This window comes from Microtus oregoni, unplaced genomic scaffold, assembly GCF_018167655.1.
Source record: "Microtus oregoni isolate MIOR12 unplaced genomic scaffold, Mior012 000023F_ref0000262, whole genome shotgun sequence".
Taxonomy (NCBI): Eukaryota; Metazoa; Chordata; class Mammalia; order Rodentia; family Cricetidae; genus Microtus; species Microtus oregoni.
This window is the reverse complement of record NW_024543082.1, coordinates 35,901,310-35,919,102: the sequence shown is the minus strand read 5'-3', so window position 1 is coordinate 35,919,102 and position 17,793 is coordinate 35,901,310.

The following is a 17,793-nucleotide window of genomic DNA, read 5'->3' as shown; positions in this document are numbered from 1 at the left end:
AGGTCTTTACCGCAGCCCAGAGCCATGTGTGACTTGAGGACACCATGGTGGCCTGCATTGGGCAGATCTTTCACACATGACCCCTTTCTTTTTAAGGCCTCAGAATGAACAAATAACCCTGGCATTTTACACAAATCTTGCTGGCTACAGGGACTGTATGTTGGGAACTGATCAGGCATTGACCAGGAAAGAGAAGGCACTACGGCCACATACACTGAGACTCTTTATAAGACCTGGTACATGTGCTCAGAGGCAAGGGGCAATAAATCATTTCCTAAGAGTTTGTTGGTGGGACTGGAGACTCAGCTCAGCAGTTAAGACTTTGTGCTCTCGCAGAGGACACCCGTTCAGGTCTCAGAGCCCAGGTGGTGGTTAAATGCCTGTCATGCCAGCTCTGGGCATCTGACGTCCTCTTTTGGACTCTGCTGGCGCCTGCACACTCACACGGACATATCTGCTCATTGGCACACTTGTGTACACAAGGGGGAGACTTTGTTGTTTCTGTTTTTTTAAAAAATATTTATTTATTACGTATACAATTTCTACATGTATGCCTGCAGGCCAGAAGCAGGCACCAGACCTCATTACAGATGGTTGTGAGCCACCATGTGGTTGCTGGGAATTGAACTCAGGACCTTTGGAAGAGCAGGCAATAATGCTCTTAACCACTGAGCCCCTTGTTGTTTCTGTTTTTTGAGACAGTGTTTCTCTGTGTATCCTTGACTGTCCGGAACTCACTCTGTAGACCAGGCTGGCCTCGAACTCACAGAGATCCACCTGCCTCTGCCTCCGGGGGTGCTGGGATTAAAGGCGTGCACCACCACCGCCCGGCTTTTTTTTTTTTTTCTTTCTGTATAGTCCTGTCTGGCCTGGAACACTGAATACAGACCAGGCTGACCTCAAACCCAGAGATCCACTTGCCTCTACCTCTGCCTCGGATGCTGGGATTAAAGACCTGCAACAGCTACTCCACCAGCATACATAGATCTGGAAAGGGACCGAGGGAAAGTCCTGAGTTTCACCACCCTGTGGCTCAGGCCTTTAGCGCACCTTTTAGCGTGCGCGCGCGGGGGGGAGAGTGGGGCGTGGGGAGGGGGTGGGGAGGTGTGTGTGTGTGTGTGTGTGTGTGTGTGTGTGTGTGTGTGTGTGTGTGTGTCTGGCCCACCTTGAAGCTGCCACCAGCTCTGTTCTCAAGGTCACCATGAGGAGCCTGGTCTCAGGTTCCTGCAAGACGCTGACGACACTAGGGGGAGCCATCTCCTTATGTTGCAAACAGTTTCTAGCGCTTTCTGCGTCCAAACTGCTGTGTCCAGCTCACATTCGCCAGTGAGAATCAGATCATAGTGAGGACGAACCATACAGATAGCTTCAGTGACAGTCTTCGCCTCCCCTAGCTGAAGCCTGGCATGGAACACCCTAGAAACCATCTTATCCCTGTCCTTGGCTTTCAGACTTCCCATAGCAACCCAAGTCTTGCTTCACTGGGTAGGTGCAGAGTCCTTTGTTGTGGTGGGAGGTGGGGAGGGGCTAGGGTCAGAGAAAGCGCTAAACCTTTGGGAAGGTATGGAGCAGAACATTCTGAGACACACCTGTTTGAATCACAACGCTGATCGTAAATGGAGAGCCCGGACGTGAACTTCCTATCACGGTGCCTGTCTAATGGACTGAGAGGCCTGAGGAGACCTGCCCCTGGAGTCTGGTCACTACTGGTGGTTCTCACTGGAGTGACCTAGGCTTTGTGTGCCTGAATTAATTTTGTGCCTCAGGTTCCTTCTGTGAGACTGGAGATATCCTATCAGCCTGGAAGGCACGGGGAGCGCCCCGAGTTCCTCTCACCTCTCACACAGTGGGTTTTCTATCTGCTGTTTTCCTGTAGAGAGAGAGGAACACAGACAAGGACCATTTAAGATGCAATGTCAGTGTGTTCTTTCCTCTTCACTGGGCTGTATAGCTCAGAACTTGGAGGAGAGGGCCAAGTGCCCCTGAGAGTTGGGCACAGCTCCCATTTGGGACGGGACCTGATTGTGGGGAGGGCCACAGCCTCGTGGGTCAGAAGCAGGTGTCCTCTGCAGACAGTTTCCATGTCTGGGGAATGAGGCTGGAGCGGGAGGCCGTGATTAATTGAGAAGATACAGTGAGTGCCGTGATCACTGAAACCGTGGAGGCCAGAGGCTGGGAAGAACCCAGATAGAAGAAGGGAGAATACAGGGGGCTTTTAGCTACCCCAGAGTTTAAAGGCCACCCAAGTTTCTGTAGGGAATGAGTTAGAGTGACAGAAGTAGGAAGATGGTGCCTGGCACTCCACGGGGCACCTCCCTGAACAAGACTGGGCTACCAGCTTCTGTGGGGTTTTATTTGAGGACGAAATTGTAAGACTGGGTAAAAGCTCTGTCTAGTTAGAGAGTTTCAGCCATGATAGGGCTCTCAGTGGGTAGTTTTCGGAGTCCAAGAGCAACTCTGCAAGAAATAGAGGAATTTGGGCCTTCTATGGTTGGAAAGGGGGATAGAGGAGCACCCCACTCTGACTCAATACCTCTTCCCTTTGCTTTGGCATGAATTTGCAGAACCTTCACTGTGCTTTAGGAGACCATGACAGATTCCAGGGAACAGGCAGGCAACAAAGACCCGCGTGCCTTCAGGAAGCTGTCACTGAATTCTTCTGAATCCGTTTCAGTTTTCAAAATCACCCTTCCTTGTGCTAGGAGGCGAGCACAGCTGGTAAAGTGGCTGCCTTGGCAGAAGGAAGACCCAATTTCAGGTCCCCTGTGCGACGTGAGTGTTAGCCGTCACGCCCATATAGTTAATCTAAGAACTGCGGAGGCAGAGACAGGTGGATCTCTGGAGCTCACTGACCAGCAAGGCTTGCATGGGGTGAACCCCAGTTTCAGTGCGGGGCCCTGTCTCAAAATACAGAGAGCAACAGAGGATACCTACCATTGACCTATGTCCACCATCTATACATACACATACACCTGCACACACAGAGCATGTGCCCACATGTACATTAAACCCCTCCCCCCAACAGCTTTCCTTTATCCTGCCATTAACAGATACTATATAAACTGGGCAGTGATGGTGCTTGCCTTTAACCCCAGCACTCAGGAGGCAGAGACAGGTGGATCTCTGCAAGGTCGAGGCCAACCTGGTGAGAGAGAGAGAGAGAGAGAGAGAGAGAGAGAGAGAGAGATTGAATAGACAATAGACTACCATCAAAATGAACCACACCTAATTTTACAGGCTCTGAGTTTTTCTGAATATGTCTTTAAATTTGGAGGACTTCTTCCCACACCTGAGTCCCAAACAGACAGCAACTCCTGTCATATCTTGGCAACCTATCGAAGCATGAAAGAAAAAAAAATGAGAATATTAAATCATCCCAGCTGGCAGATCATCACCACGCCATTCTCAAAGAGGTTGTTCATCATCAATGAAGTCTGCAGCATCTCTCAGGCCTGAATCAAACGGGTCCACTTGTGGCACTGGCAGGAGAACCAGCCGTCCCGCCCCTCATGATTTGTGGCCCCAGTGCTCACCTTGGAACGAATTCGCTGTTGTTCTTGAAGCCTGCGTGTTTTTCTTACTTGTGTTCCAACCCTGAAGATTTCTTGAGAACACTCTGGAAGTAATCTTTCACGTAGGCATCGGTTGGTCCGGCCTTCTAGTTGGAAATACACCGTGGAACTTGGAACAAGACAGCTGTCTACCCAAGGCAGATGGATTGGGATCAACTCCACAGGCTCCATTTGTAAATTCAGTACTGAGTTCGACTATCGAAGAACTGGACAGGGGTTAGATGAATCTTGATTTATCTAGGATGGAATGCTTTGCTGCCATTTTGATTTGAGAAAATATTCATAATCCATTGCTAACCAAAAGTATAGCAGGATTAAAATACTCAGCATGTAATATGATTTTTTTTTCAAGACAGGGTTTCTCTGTAGCTTTGGAGCCTGTCCTGGAACTCACTCTATAGACCAGGCTGGCCTTGAACTCACAGAGATCTTCCTGCCCTCTGCCTCCTGAGTGCTGGGAATAAAGGCGTGCGCCACCACCGTTCAGCTCTCTGATGATTTAAAAAGATAATTAGGTGTTTATGTGCATCACTCAGCAGATCAGAAGAGGTCCGAAGAAGTGGTTACTAGTGAAGAAGCTTGTTACTAGTTGGGAATAACTGAGTCCCAGGACCCACGTGGGGCAGTTCCAGTCCCGGGGGATCTGGCATCCTCTTCCAGCCTCTTTAGGTTATGTATACGAGAGCATGTCCACAGGCAGGCAGGCAGGCAGGCAGACAGACAGACAGACAGACAGATACACACACACACACACACACACACACACACACACACACACAGTTAAATAAGTCCTAAAAGGCTATAGGCTGCTGAGGGTGACAGCCCCTGAGCAGTGGCTTTCTCTCAGCTTCTCTGTGTCCCCTGGGTTTTGAGCATGAATCTCACGTTGCTTTGATTCTGCTTTAAGATCTCAGTAGTTGTTAACAGTTTCCCCTCAGGAACACCCTAAGAAGGGGCAAAGAAAGGAAATGCACCTGGCTGCGTCATCCACTCCTGGCTTCTGTTAAGCCTTTACAGTTTGTCATTCATTTTATTTAGTGTTAAGGTCTCTCCATGGGTGCAACGCTGGCCATTCTAGTGCTGGACTCCGGATATCCACTTTCTCAGGTTCAGTGCTATGCTAGACAGTTTCATGTCAATCCGACACAAGTTGAAGTCATCCGAGAGGAGGGAGCCTCAGCTGATGAAATCCCTCCGTAAGATCGGGCTGCAGGCAATCATGTAGAGCATTTTCTTAATTAGTGATTGATGGCAAAGGTGCAGCCATTGTGGGTGGTGCCATCCCTGGGCCGGTGGTCCTGGGTTCCGTAAGAAAGCAGGCAGAACAAGTCAAAGAGGATCAAGCCAGTAAGCAGCTCCCCTCTATGGCCTCTGTGTCAGCTCCTTCCCACAGGTTCCTGCCCTGTGTAAGTTCCTACCCTGACTGCGTCCAATGAACAGTGCTGTGGAAGTGTCAGCCAAATAAACCCTTTCCTCCCCCGGTTTCTTTGGTCATGGTGTTTCATCAGAGCAATAGTAACTCTAAGACAGAAGTTGGTGTTAGGATAGTGGGTTGTTGCGGGGACAGATGTGACCTTGTTTTGGGGAGGATTGTGGAAAACTTTGGGTTAGAAAAGCCACTGAATGTTGAGAGCCCAGTGGGCTGTTCTGTAGGAACTTGGAAGGTAAGAACGTTGAAAGCAGAGCAGAAGATGGAGGCCTGGCTTTTGATGTTCCAAAGTGAAGTTTGAGAGTCAGTTTAAAGACTGTCAGAGTTATTTGCTATTTTGAGTAGAGAATCTGTGGTTCTGATCAGTTAGAGCTGAAGAATCAACCGTGAATAACGAGAGAGCAGGATCACTGGTGTGAAACCTTTGCATTACTGGGACGATGATGCTGGCCAGCTGAGCTAAGAAAGCAGCAGTGATTAGGAAGAGGCCAGCATCATGGAGGTGAAATCTTCTGGGAAGTGTTTCCTCGGGGTCAGCACACAGAACCTGTGGTCCACAATCACCTAGGTGGTACTGGTTTTAAAGGAGTGAAGGGGTCATGGCGAGCAGCTGAGGTTTGGCACTATGTGGTGGAGTTGGGATCCCCTGAAAAGAACTCAGGAGAGGCTGTTGGTGTAAAAGTGCAGCCCAGCTGCAGCAGAGACCCCTGCATTTTGGAGATGCCAGCACCATGGAGAGACCACCTAGAACAGCAGCAGCGGTGGAGTGGAGTCCGCCTGAGCATGGAAGACAGTCCATGTGTGCTGCAGAGGATGGAGGCAGAGAAGAGACCCAAACCCCCGGAGAAGCCCAGAAGATGGCGAGTGAATCCCAGACATCGGGCTTTGAGTTATTTACACTGCTGGAGTTTGGTTTTTCTCAGTTTTGTTCAGATTGTAACCATGCCCTGGTTCTTCCCTCTTGAAGTGAGAAAGTAATTAATTTATTTTTGATTTTACAGAAGCCCTCAGTTGAGTTGAGAGACTTTGAGGTTTAAAGGACTTTGGATTTTAAAAGAGACTGTCTATTTGAGAGAGACTAAATGTTTTAGTTAGGATTTCTTTTGCTGTAAGAAGACACCATGACCGTGGCAAACTCTTACAAAGGGAAACACATAATTGGGGTGGCTCACGTATGGTTTATTCCATTGTTGCCACGGCAGGAAGCAAGTCAGCATGCAGGCAGACATGGCGCTGCAGCTGAGAATCCTTACAGCTTGATCCAACGGCAACAGGAAGTAAACTGAAACACACACTTCCTCCAATAAGACCACGCCTACTCCAACAAGGCCACACCTCCTAGTAGTGCCACTCCCTTTGGTGGCCATTTTCTTTCAAATCACCACACTGAAGTTTTAAAAAGATTTATTTATTTATTATGGATACGGTGTTCTGTCTCCATGTATGACGGCATGCTTGAAGAAGGTATCAGGTGTATTATATATGGTTGTGAGCAGTGCTTGAGATTTTAAAGAATGTGGAACTTTTAAAATTTGGAATTTTTATACTGTAATGTTTATATTAATGTGTGATCTTGGAGAAGAACAAGAAGAGGAAGGTCGTGGCTTAGCAGTGATGTGTTTGTGTGTCAAGCTGACAAGGAGTGAGTTGTACTGGCTGTTTTATCTCAGTTTGACACAAACTAAACTCATCTGACAGGAGGGACCCTCAATTAAAAAAATGCTTCCTGCCAGGCGGTGGTAGTACACACCTTTAATCACAGGTAGAGGCAGGTCGATCTCTATGAATTTGAGGCCAGCCTGGTCTATAGAGTGAGATCCAGGACAGTCAAGGGTACATAGAAAAATCCTGTCTCAAACAACAAATAGGAAAATGCCTCTATAAGCTAGGACTGTGGGCAAGTCTGTAGGGCATTGTCTTGGTGATCACTGACAAAGGGTCCAGCCCATTGTGGATGGTGAGGAAGCAGGTAATCCACGGGGAGCAAGCTGGCAAGCAACACTCCTCCATGGCTTCTGCAGCAGCTCCTGTCTTTGGGTTCCTGCCTTGCTTTAGTTCCTGTCCTGACTTCCATCGGTGATGACTGGTGATCTGGAAGTGTAAGCCAAATAAACCCTTTCCTCCCCAACCTGCTTTGGTCATGGTGTTTTGTCACAGCAGCAGAAACCCTAAGACAAATGCCTTTGGCACCAGAACTATGAGTGTGTGCAGCTGGGCCTGGCTTTACAGATGTGTGCATCTGGGCCCAGCTTTGCAAGCATGTGTATCTGGGCCCAGCTTTACAGATGTGTGCAGCTGGGTCTGGCTTTTTATGTGGGTGCCGGGGATCTGAACTCAGGTCCTCATGCTTGCACTGCAAGCCCTCCACACACTGAGCCATCTTGTCGGCCCTGGGTCTCCCCGTTTTAAACACACACACACCTCTTGTGGTTCTTTGAGGTCTTGTGAGGACCCTGTGTTTGTCCTTGTGAGGACCTTGCTTCAAGCTTCGAGAACTGGCAGGTTGTGGTAGCCTGGCTGTCATGAAATCAAATCGCCCTAGAGTGTCTCTAGACCCCTGTTCTTTGGTCAGTGTTGGGCTTGAGAATGGGACACCTGAACGGGTTGATGATACTATAGCCAGTACTCAAGGAGATAAGGTGTGGCAAACACCTCCTTCCTTCTTCTTCTTCCCTTCTTCCTCCTCCTCTCCCTCCCTTCCTTCTTTCCCAAGGACAGGTGACAAGCAAGAGCCCAGGGAGTACCCAGCCTTCTATAAGCTTCCATCCTTTTCTAAGAGCTTTCACTTCAGACTCCTCTACTTATCTCAGCCCCCAAAGCTGTAGTTAGCGACAATGACAACCTTGCCTAGCTTGTAGATGAGGAGATGGAGGGTTAGAGAGGCCAGCATCCACGTTCACGATCTCGAGGCCACAATTGGCCCCAGTCCCACCAGGAGCCACCGTGGGGGCTCCAACTGTGTGGTTTTCTCTAGGGTGCTCAAACACTGACCAGAGCCAGGCAAGCAGCTGGTGTCTCGGCTGCTCGACAGCACATTTTCAGGTATCAGCTTGTTATTTCACTTCAACCTTCTGAAACTGTGCCCTTCATGGTCCCAGCCTAGCACAGCGTTATAAACACTGCCCAGAATGCATAAAACACAGCCAGCAGTGTATTTCCAAAGCACGTTTCTGGAAAACCAGGCAGTGTTGTCGAGCAATATCCTTGGGGCAAAGCGGTTGGAGCCGCCCTGTGGCCTGGGTTGTCTGTTGAATTGAACGAGGAAAACCTGTGGCTCGGAAGCCTGAGTCTGGCAGTGGCGGTCAGTCATGGAGAACTTCTGGGCTCTGCTGGCAGGACAGGGAAAACAGCTGCAGGTTCTGCTCAGTAGGGTGTATCTCTTTAAAGAGCCCTCTCCTTCACAGTGAATTCTGAGATAGCCTTTTCTTTTTCTTTATGAAATGGAGTCTCAGTATAGAGACCAAAATGGCCTCAAACTCAGAGACCTGCCTGCCTCTGCCTCCCCAGTGTTTGGATTAAAGGCATGCACTACTATGCCTGACACAAGTTGACTTTTTAAAATATATATTTTAAAATATATATCCTTAGGGTTATGCAAATACGACTACTCTCTAATTCCAGAACGTTTGTATCACTCCCAGAAAGCCTAAGACCACGTTATGTTCTGAAGTGGGCTTTTTCAACTATGTCTCTCTCTCTCTCTCTCTCTCTCTCTCTCTCTGTGTGTGTGTGTGTGTGTATACATGACTAAAGGCAGGTACCCAAGGAAGCCAGAATGACATCAGATCCCTAGAGCTATAGGTCACATGTTTGAGGTATTCTACTCTGATGCTGGGAACTGAAGTCAGGCCTTCTTTCAGGAGCTCTTTGGTGGTTTGAACAGGATACCCCATAGGCTCAAACATTTCAATGCTTAGGGGGTGTCACTACTTAGAAGGATCAGGAGGTGTGGCCTTGTTGAGGAACTGTGTCCCTGGGTGTGGACTTTGAAGTTTCAGAAGCCCAAACCAGGCCCAGTGGTTCTCTCTTCCTGCAGATCTAGATGTAGGACTCTCAGCTGCTTCTTCAGCACCTTGTCTGCCTCCATGCCAAAACGTTTTCCACTGAGCTGATAATGGCCTAAACCTCTGAAACTGTAAGCCAGCCCCAATTAAATGCTTTCCTCTGTGAGAATTGCCGTAATCCTGTCTCTTCGCAGCAAGAGAACATTGCCTAAGACAAGCTCCTAACTGCTGAGCTGTCTCTCTGGTCTTCATTGGAAACAGGAATGGGAAAGACTATAGATTCTTTGTGGCACATAGTAGGTCCTTGACAATTTTTTGTCTTGGTGATAAAGCTCTCAGCCTTAAGCCTTCCTTCTCCAGGCCAGGGGTGTGAGGGCAGGGATGGGATGTGGTAAGCTGGGCAGTTCAGTGGCAGGGCCCTTGAAAACGTATGTGAGGCCCTGGCTTTGACCCTGAGCATGCAAAACAAACAAAAACCAGAATCCACCCCCCCCCCCCGGTTTTAATGCAATTTAAAAATTATATTAAGTGATTCAAGATGAAAATCTACAGCTGGGTTTTTAATTTTTATCCCTTTCCTTCATTTAGAAAGCCTTGACCTTAAAGGACTTATGTCAACTGGATAGATGGCTGAGTGCCTTTATTTATAACAATTCGATTTAGGAAGAGACAAGGGATATCTTGAATTATATTGTGCTGTGAACAATGGTAGTTCAGTGGCATTTAATGTATTTTTCTTCAGCTCATAAAAATACAATAAAGAAATTAATGGCTCAGACTGTGGGAACAGGAGAAACAGAGTTGAGACTGGGCTATGCGTGGTCTGACTTGGCTGTTGACAGACTGAAAAGCAGGCTGAGATGTGGCCTTGGTCAAGCCTGGGGATCCACAATCCCCCTTTGCTGGTAGATTGCTAATCCTTGGGACAGGTTTAGATACCCCAAAGATTCCACTTCAAGTCACACACTCTTTTGGAGGTGCTGTATTTTGGCTACCCCAACAGTACCCCACAACTTGTGGAAAGATTCGCTGTGACAGAATGCCAGCAAAGGCTCGTGCAGATGAAGACAGCATTGCTTCTGTCTAGGAACATCAACATCCCCCTACCCGTTTCCAAACCCCATTCTTTTCGTATTCAAATAGTAAAGATGAACAATTTCTTCTGGCAGATCAGAGAATCAGATTTAATGCAGCGCTGGAACTCTGTCTCGATTGCACTTGAGCCTAAACTGCAGGTGCACCACCCAACTCCGCTGCTGGTCGGCTCCTACAACACACCTTCCGCAATGGCCAAGCACACACTGCTCCTCAACATGGCATTTCCATCCATGGCTTTTGCTTTGTGTGTGCTGGTGCCTTCCTACCGATGGCCAATCACAGTGTGGTCAAGGTCATGACTGGCCCCGATAGGCTCTTCCTCCATGCCCAGAGAAGAGAGAGGCGCTTCGGACTTGGCCCAGGATCCTGGAATATGTGTGGAGAGGCAGGGGACCCAGGAATATGTGTGGAGAGGCAGGGGACCAGGAATATGTGTGGAGAGGCAGGGGACCCAGGAATATGTGTGGAGAGGCAGGGGACCCAGGAATATGTGTGGAGAGGCAGGGGACCAGGAATATGTGTGGAGAGGCAGGGGACCCAGGAATATGTGTGGAGAGGCAGGGGACCCAGGAATATCTGTGGAAGTGTTAATTCTCCTCAGGGGTTCCAGCTAGGCTATGCCGGGAGGGGTTCTGGAAAGAGAACAGTTTCCTGCTTTCTGTTGGAAGACAAAGACTGGGTTTAACTGTTGGGTGTATGCTGGATAATTCAATTCTAGAAAATTCTCAGGAGGTTGGGTTTACAAAACACATTGACTTTGAACAAGATAGAGAGAAGCAAACATTATTTTTGAAATCACCATTTTATTTTTTAGAGAAATCATGCTTTGTTCATTATAAATTTAGAAATTTCTAAGAAAGTTCCAAGAATGTATAAAGAAGAGAAGAAAAGGCTCCCTCAGTTCTGGGCCCCAGGGGGCATTCTCCTGGTAATCCGGGTGCACACATTATTTATAACAAAGGACCAGGCTCGTCACTGCTCTGTAGCCCACTTTGAAATGAAATGGAACTTCTGCAGCGCGGCGTTAGGTGGGGAGGATTTTGCCACCTTTAACTCGAGTGATTCATGCCCACACGGCAAGCAATTTCACGTTTGTTCCGCTTCTTTGCCTTTTTGGTTCGGGAAAGGGCAAAACAGAAAAGCAAGAGCAATTCCCAGAAACTAGAAAGGTTCCTGGACTCCTGGGGGTGGGAGGTGGCCGCAGCACTCCAGTCCCATGATCCTCGGCGCAGTCCAGAGGGGCTTTGGCCCGCTCAGCCCTTGAGATCCAGTAAGGTGATCTCATAGCTGCAGAATTTTGAGAACTTCGAGTTTCTCCTTGTCCCCTCTTTGTCCTTGGGTGTTTCAGAGCCCTTTGGAAGAGGTGTTGTTCCCTGGTTAGCGGCCAGCGCAGTGCCTGGCAGAGCGCTGACATCCAATAAGTACTCATTTACGAATGGATGGGTGAGCGCTCGGGAATGATGTCCTTTATTATGGAAATCGTCAGCCCACGTGGTCGTCTTCTGGAAGCATCAAATAGGAACTCTATATTTAGGTTCTTGGCTTTGGAACATCAATAACACGTTAGAACCACCACGCTTTAGTGATAAAAGGAAGAAGACATCTACCCGCCTCTACAATGCTGCTTGCTCTTTGTGGTGGTCTCCTGAGGGAGGTGTTACCTGCTCTCTTCCAGAGTCTAGGGGATGGCCAGGTTCCAGCCCCAGCCCCTCATCCCCAGGTCTAGGTCCCTTCTGCTATCCCCATTGCCCTTTAGATGCCCCACTTTCTGTGAGAAAGGCACCCCGCACCCTTTCAGGCAACCTTAAAGGAGAGTCTCAAGCTTTAGTGTTCTGTAAACTCAGCCAGGGCTCAGGTAGCCACAGGTTAGATACTTGTTGGGGTTATTGGAGACACATGGTCTGGAGAGTCTACTTGGAGGAACTAGCTCGAGAGACTCAAGCAGGGGAGGAGGCCGGGACAAGCCGCCAGGACCTTCACCAGACTCAGCTTGGTCCGGCCTTATTCCCAATAGACCAGGAAAAGCAATACAACAGGATGTTCTCCACAGAAGGCTTGAGCCTAAAGCTTTACATAAATTACCTTCTTTAATTCTCTTCAGAACTCAATGTGATAGTCTTGTTATTCTATTTGTCCAGGGAACCAGCCTAGAGTTTTACATAATCTTTTTTTTTAAAGTGAGATCATTAAAAAGGGTATTCTTTTTTTTTTTTGGTTTTTCGAGACAGGGTTTCTCTGTGGTTTTGGAGCCTGTCCTGGAACTAGCTCTTGTAGACCAGGCTGGTCTCGAACTCACAGAGATCCACCTGCCTCTGCCTCCCAAGTGCTGGGATTAAAGGCGTGCGCCACCACCGCCCGGCCAAAAAGGGTATTCTTTATAAGATGAACAAGTACATTTCTGTATTGGACACAGTTCTTCATGATATAATACAGTAACACCTGTAGAAGGAGCGGCAGGCCGCGTCCAGCCACCCAGGAGGGCTCCCCGTCACCGGCTAGCTTTATACCCGAAATAATTACACAGAAACTATATTCTTTTTTTTTTTTTTTTTTTGGTTTTTCGAGACAGGGTTTCTCTGTGGTTTTGGAGCCTGTCCTGGAACTAGCTCTTGTAGACCAGGCTGGTCTCGAACTCACAGAGATCCGCCTGCCTCTGCCTCCCGAATGCTGGGATTAAAGGCGTGCACCACCACCGCCCGGCAGAAACTATATTCTTTTAAACACTGCTTGGCCCATTAGCTCTAGCCTCTTACTGGCTAACTCTCACATCTTGATTAACCCATTTCTAATAATCTGTCTAGCACCACGATGTAGTGTCTTACCGGGAATATTCTTAACCTGCATCCATCTCGGAGAGGAGAGCTATGGTGACTGCCTGACTCGGCTTCTTTCTTCCCAGACTTCTGTTTGGTCTACTCCACCTATCTAAATTCTGCCCTCTCAGGCCAAGCAGTTTTCTTTATTAATTAACCAACGAAAGCAACAGATAGAAAGAAGACACTCCCACATCAAACACCTTTTAAGAAAAGATGCTTAGAAGCTAATAGTTGCCACTCCCTCAATTTTAGGTATTGGGTTTTTTCTTTTATTGAACATAGAATTTCCTCACACAGTACATCCTGAGTACAGCCCTCTACTCTCCTAGTTCCTCCCTCCCATCCCGTCCAGATCCACCCTCCTTTCCGATATCTTCTTTAATATTTTCAATGTCTAAAGTGTCTGTCATACAAGTCTCTCACTTGTTTGCTTAGAGGTACCCCAAGATATTTTATATGACTCGAGGCTATTTTGATAGGTGCTGCTTCCCGGATTTCTTCCCCAGACCGTCTGTCCTTTCATATGTGAGAGCTACTCTCACTGAGAGCTAGTTTCGTATCCAGGTGCAGTGTTGACCGCATTTATCAGGGAGGAGTTTCCCCATTGGACTTATTAGGGTCACTTATGTATTCTATTATATCATCTACAAATAAAGATACTTTGACTTCTTCCTTTCCAATTTGTATTCTGTTGATCTCCTTCAATTGTCTTATTGTTCTAGCCAAGATTTTGTGTACCATATAGAAAAAGCATGGAGAGAGTGGACAACCTTGTCTTGTTCCTGATTTTAGTGGGATTGTTTTGGGTTTCTCTCCGTTTAAGTTGAAGTTTAGATTTTCTGTGAACTGCCTTTATTATGTTGTGGTATGTCCCCCATATCCCTAATCTCTCCAGGACTTTTATTATAAAGAGGAGCTAGGAGTCAAAGGCCTTTTCTGCATCTAATTAGATGATCGTGTGTATTTTGTCTTTCAAAAGAGTACATTTGCCAATTCATACATTTGAATCATCCCTATATCTCTGAGATGAAGCCTACTTGGTCATGGTAGATGATCTTTTTGATGTAGTTTTACAATAGTCTTGTATTCAGTTTGTAATTATTTTATTGAGTTTTTTTTTTTTTTTTGGATCTATGTCCCTAAGGAAAATTGGTCTGTAATTTGTTGGTCTTTCTTTGCTGGGTCTTTATGTCATTTTGGTATCAGAGTAACTGTTGCTTTGTAAAGCAAATTGGGTAAAGTTCCTTTTGTTTTGTGGAATAATTTGAGGAGTATTGGCATGAACTCTTCTTGAAAAGTCTGGTAGACTTCTGTCCTAAAACCGTCTGGTCCTGGTTGGTAGACTCTTAACTATTGCTTCTATTTCACTAGGAGTTGTAGGTCTGTTTAAATTGTTTATCTGATCTTGATTTAACTTTGGCAACTGTTATGTATTGAGAAAATAGTTTTTTTTTTCCCAATTTGGTGGAGCACAGGTTTTTAAAGTATGTCCTCATGAGTCTCTGCATTTCCTTGGTGTCTGTTGTTATGTCTCCCTTTCATCTCTAATCTAATTAATTTTGATATTTTCTTTCAGTTATTTAGTTAATTTAGATAAGGGTTTGTCAATTGTATTAATTTTTCTCAAAGAACCAACTCTTTGTTTCATTGATGCTTTGGATTTTTGTTGCTGTTGTTTCTACTTTATTGATTTCAGCCCCGAGTTTGCTTTTGTCCTAGAGCTTTCAGCTGTGGTTAAGTTGCCAACAGGAGATCTCTCCACATTTCTTAGTGCTCTAAGCTTGCCTCTGTGACTACCTCATCACGTCCCGTGTTTGGGTGTGCTGTGTATTCACATCCGTTCTATTCCAGAAAATCTTTCTTCCTGAGTCTCTCTTGGCCCATTTTCTATTCTGTAGAGAGTTGTTCAGTTTCCACAAGCGTGTAAGTTTTCTGTTACTTCTGTTATTGAACCCATGGTGCTCAGAAACAATGCAGAGTTTTCTCTTTCTTTCTTTCTTTCTTTCTTTCCTTTTCTTTTTTTCTTCTTTTCTCCCTTCCTCCTTTCTCCCTTCTCTCCATTCCCTTCCCTCCCTTCTCTTTCTTTCTTTCTTTCTTTCTTTCTTTCTTTCTTTCTTTCCATTTAATTTTTTTATGTGCATTCATGTTTTGCCTGCATGTATGTCTGTGTGAGGGTGTTGGATTTCCTGGACCTGGAGTTACAGACAGTTGTGAACTGCCATGTGGGTGCTGAGAGTTAAACCCGGGTCCTCTGGAAGAACAGTCAGTGCTCTTAACCACTAAGCCATCTCTTCAGCCCTGCAGGAGAGATGTGTTATTTCAGTTTTCTTGTATTTGCTGAGACTATCTTTGTGTCTGAGGATGTTGTTAATTTTGAAGAAAGTTCCACGAGGTATTGAGAAGAAGGTATATTCTTTTGTGTTTGGTGAAATGTTCTGTAACTATCAGTTAGATCCATTTGGTTTATAGTATTAGTTAGCTCCAGCATTTCTCTGTTGAGGTTTTGTCTGGATACCTGTCTATTGGCAAGAGTGTGGTATTGATGTCTCCCACTATGAGGTGTGAGGGTCAAGATGTGATTTAAGATGTAGTAGTGTGCCTCTGTTTGATGCACAGATGTTAAGAATTGCAATGTCCTCTTAGATTTTTCCTTTGAGTTTGTAGTGTTCTTCCCAATCTCTTCTGGTTAGTTTAAAATATAAGCGCATAGTTCTACCCCCTTCTTCCCTCTACCCTTTAGCACGGTTTCTAATTGGCCTTGATAATAAACCCAGAGTCAGATATTGGGGTAAGTGCTGACAACACTAACCCCTTGATGTTTCCAGCCACTGCTTGCTTCCTCTCAAATTCATGGCTTCGATTTCTTTAATTATTATCATAATATGCACACACACACAAGCACACACACACGCACTCATGTGCACGCACACACACGGGAGCACACACACATCTATGTATGTGTAAGTATAACCTGTTTAGTGCATTTACTGTTGCTTGTATGTGTAGGCTTTTAGGGTAGACCACTTTGTATAGTTGTTTGGGGATTCACCTGGGGAAGACTACTTCTCCCTTTCTCAGTAGGCCTGCAGCTCTTCATCTTAGGAGTAGGAGCCTGTGAGATTTATCCCTTCCACGTTAGCTTGTCTATTGGTGATATCATAGTTCAAGTCTTGTTTGGGCAGCAATATTGTTGAGGTTTCATGACTGTAGTCTCCCTGTGTTTCCAGGAGACACAGTCTTGTAGCGCACATCCCTCTTATCTGACTCTTACATTCTCTCTGCCTTGCCTTCTGTGATGTTCCCAAGTCTTAGGTGTCTGTTATTGCATAGATGTATCAGCTGGGGCTGGATATCCCAGGACCAGTTGCGCTCTGCATTTTGACCAGTTGTGACTTTTTAAAATAGTCTCTGAAAAGTTTATTAAGAAAAGGATAATTCAAAAAAGAAAAAAAAATAGACATTAAAAAAAAAAAAGAAAAGGATAATTCAAGACTGAGAGCGGGCTAGTGGGCTGAGGGAAAGCACAAGATTCCTGGCCCTCTCCATGGCACCCCCGTCCCATGGCGCCCCTGTCCAATGGCGCCCCCCGTCCCACGGCGCCCCAGTTCCTCACTTGTGGGCTTTTCTGGAGTGTGCTATTGTTTGTGTGTCAGGGAGGGAAAGAGGTTTCAGTCTTTGTCTGTCCACTGGGTTCTTTGTTCAGGTGCCAGTCACGATACTTTTTCTGGTTTTATTCTCCCTTGCCCAAGAGGGACCGTAAGACACTCTTCCCCGCCCCTTATTGGTTTGAGAAGAAACTTTGGGCTTTCTGCCATAGTAGGTGACTGGAATCCCTGCACAAAAGGGAATCTACTTGGAAGTTGTCATTTATCCTAGAGGACACAAAATTTACAAGATAAAAAAATATAACATTTAAGCGAGGTGATGTGATGATGCTCACTGGTGGCCCCAGAAAGGGTGACTGAGGAGTGCCATGGCCATGTCTATGTAGCTTGCTCTTAGTCGTGTGGTCCCTTGAACTGTTAAAAAAACACAAAATCAAAACCAAAACAACCCACTGATGGTGTACTGACTGGTTTTATGTCAACCTGCCACAAGCTAGAGTCATCAGAGAGGAAGGAGCCTCAGTTGAGGAAATGCCTCCATGAGATCCAGCTGTGAGGCATTTTCTTAATTAGTGATCAGTGGGCAAGGAGCCAATCCACGGCGGGTGTTGCCATCCATGGGCTGGTGGTCCTGGGTTCCGTAGGAAACAGCCAAGCAAGCCATGAGAAAGAAGCCAGTAAGCAGCTCCCCTTCAAGGCCTCAGTTTCAGCTCCTGCCTCCAGGTTCCAGCCCTGCTTGAGTTCCTGTCCTGACTTCCTTCAGTGAAGAACAGTGATGTGGAAGTGTCAGTCAAATAACCCCTTTCCTCCCCAGCTTGCTGTTTGGTCTTGCCGTTTTGTTGCAGCAATAGAAATCCTAACTAAGACAGATGATTTTAGATTAAAAATGTGGCAAGAGGCTGCATGGCAGTGGTGGCACACACCTTTAATCCCAGCACTCAGGAGGCAGAGGCAGAGGCAGGTGGATCTCTGTGAGTTTGAGGCCAACCTGGTCTACAAGAGTTAGTTCCAGGACAACCACAGCTACACAGAGAAACTCTGTGGAGTGGGGAGTGTAAAACCTGGGGAGAAGTAAAAGAACAAGAAACGATGTTGAGGAGGCAGTGGGATTACCAGCCTCTCTGCTAAGCCGCTATACTTTGTGCTGTGTGTTTAAGGTCATTTGGATAGAATTTAGCCTTTCTTGTTTTTTCTAAGGTCAGTGGGGGGGGGCTCCCCTGGGTTCCTCTATCAGCTGTGCCTTTTGCTGGGATGGGATGCAATGTCTTG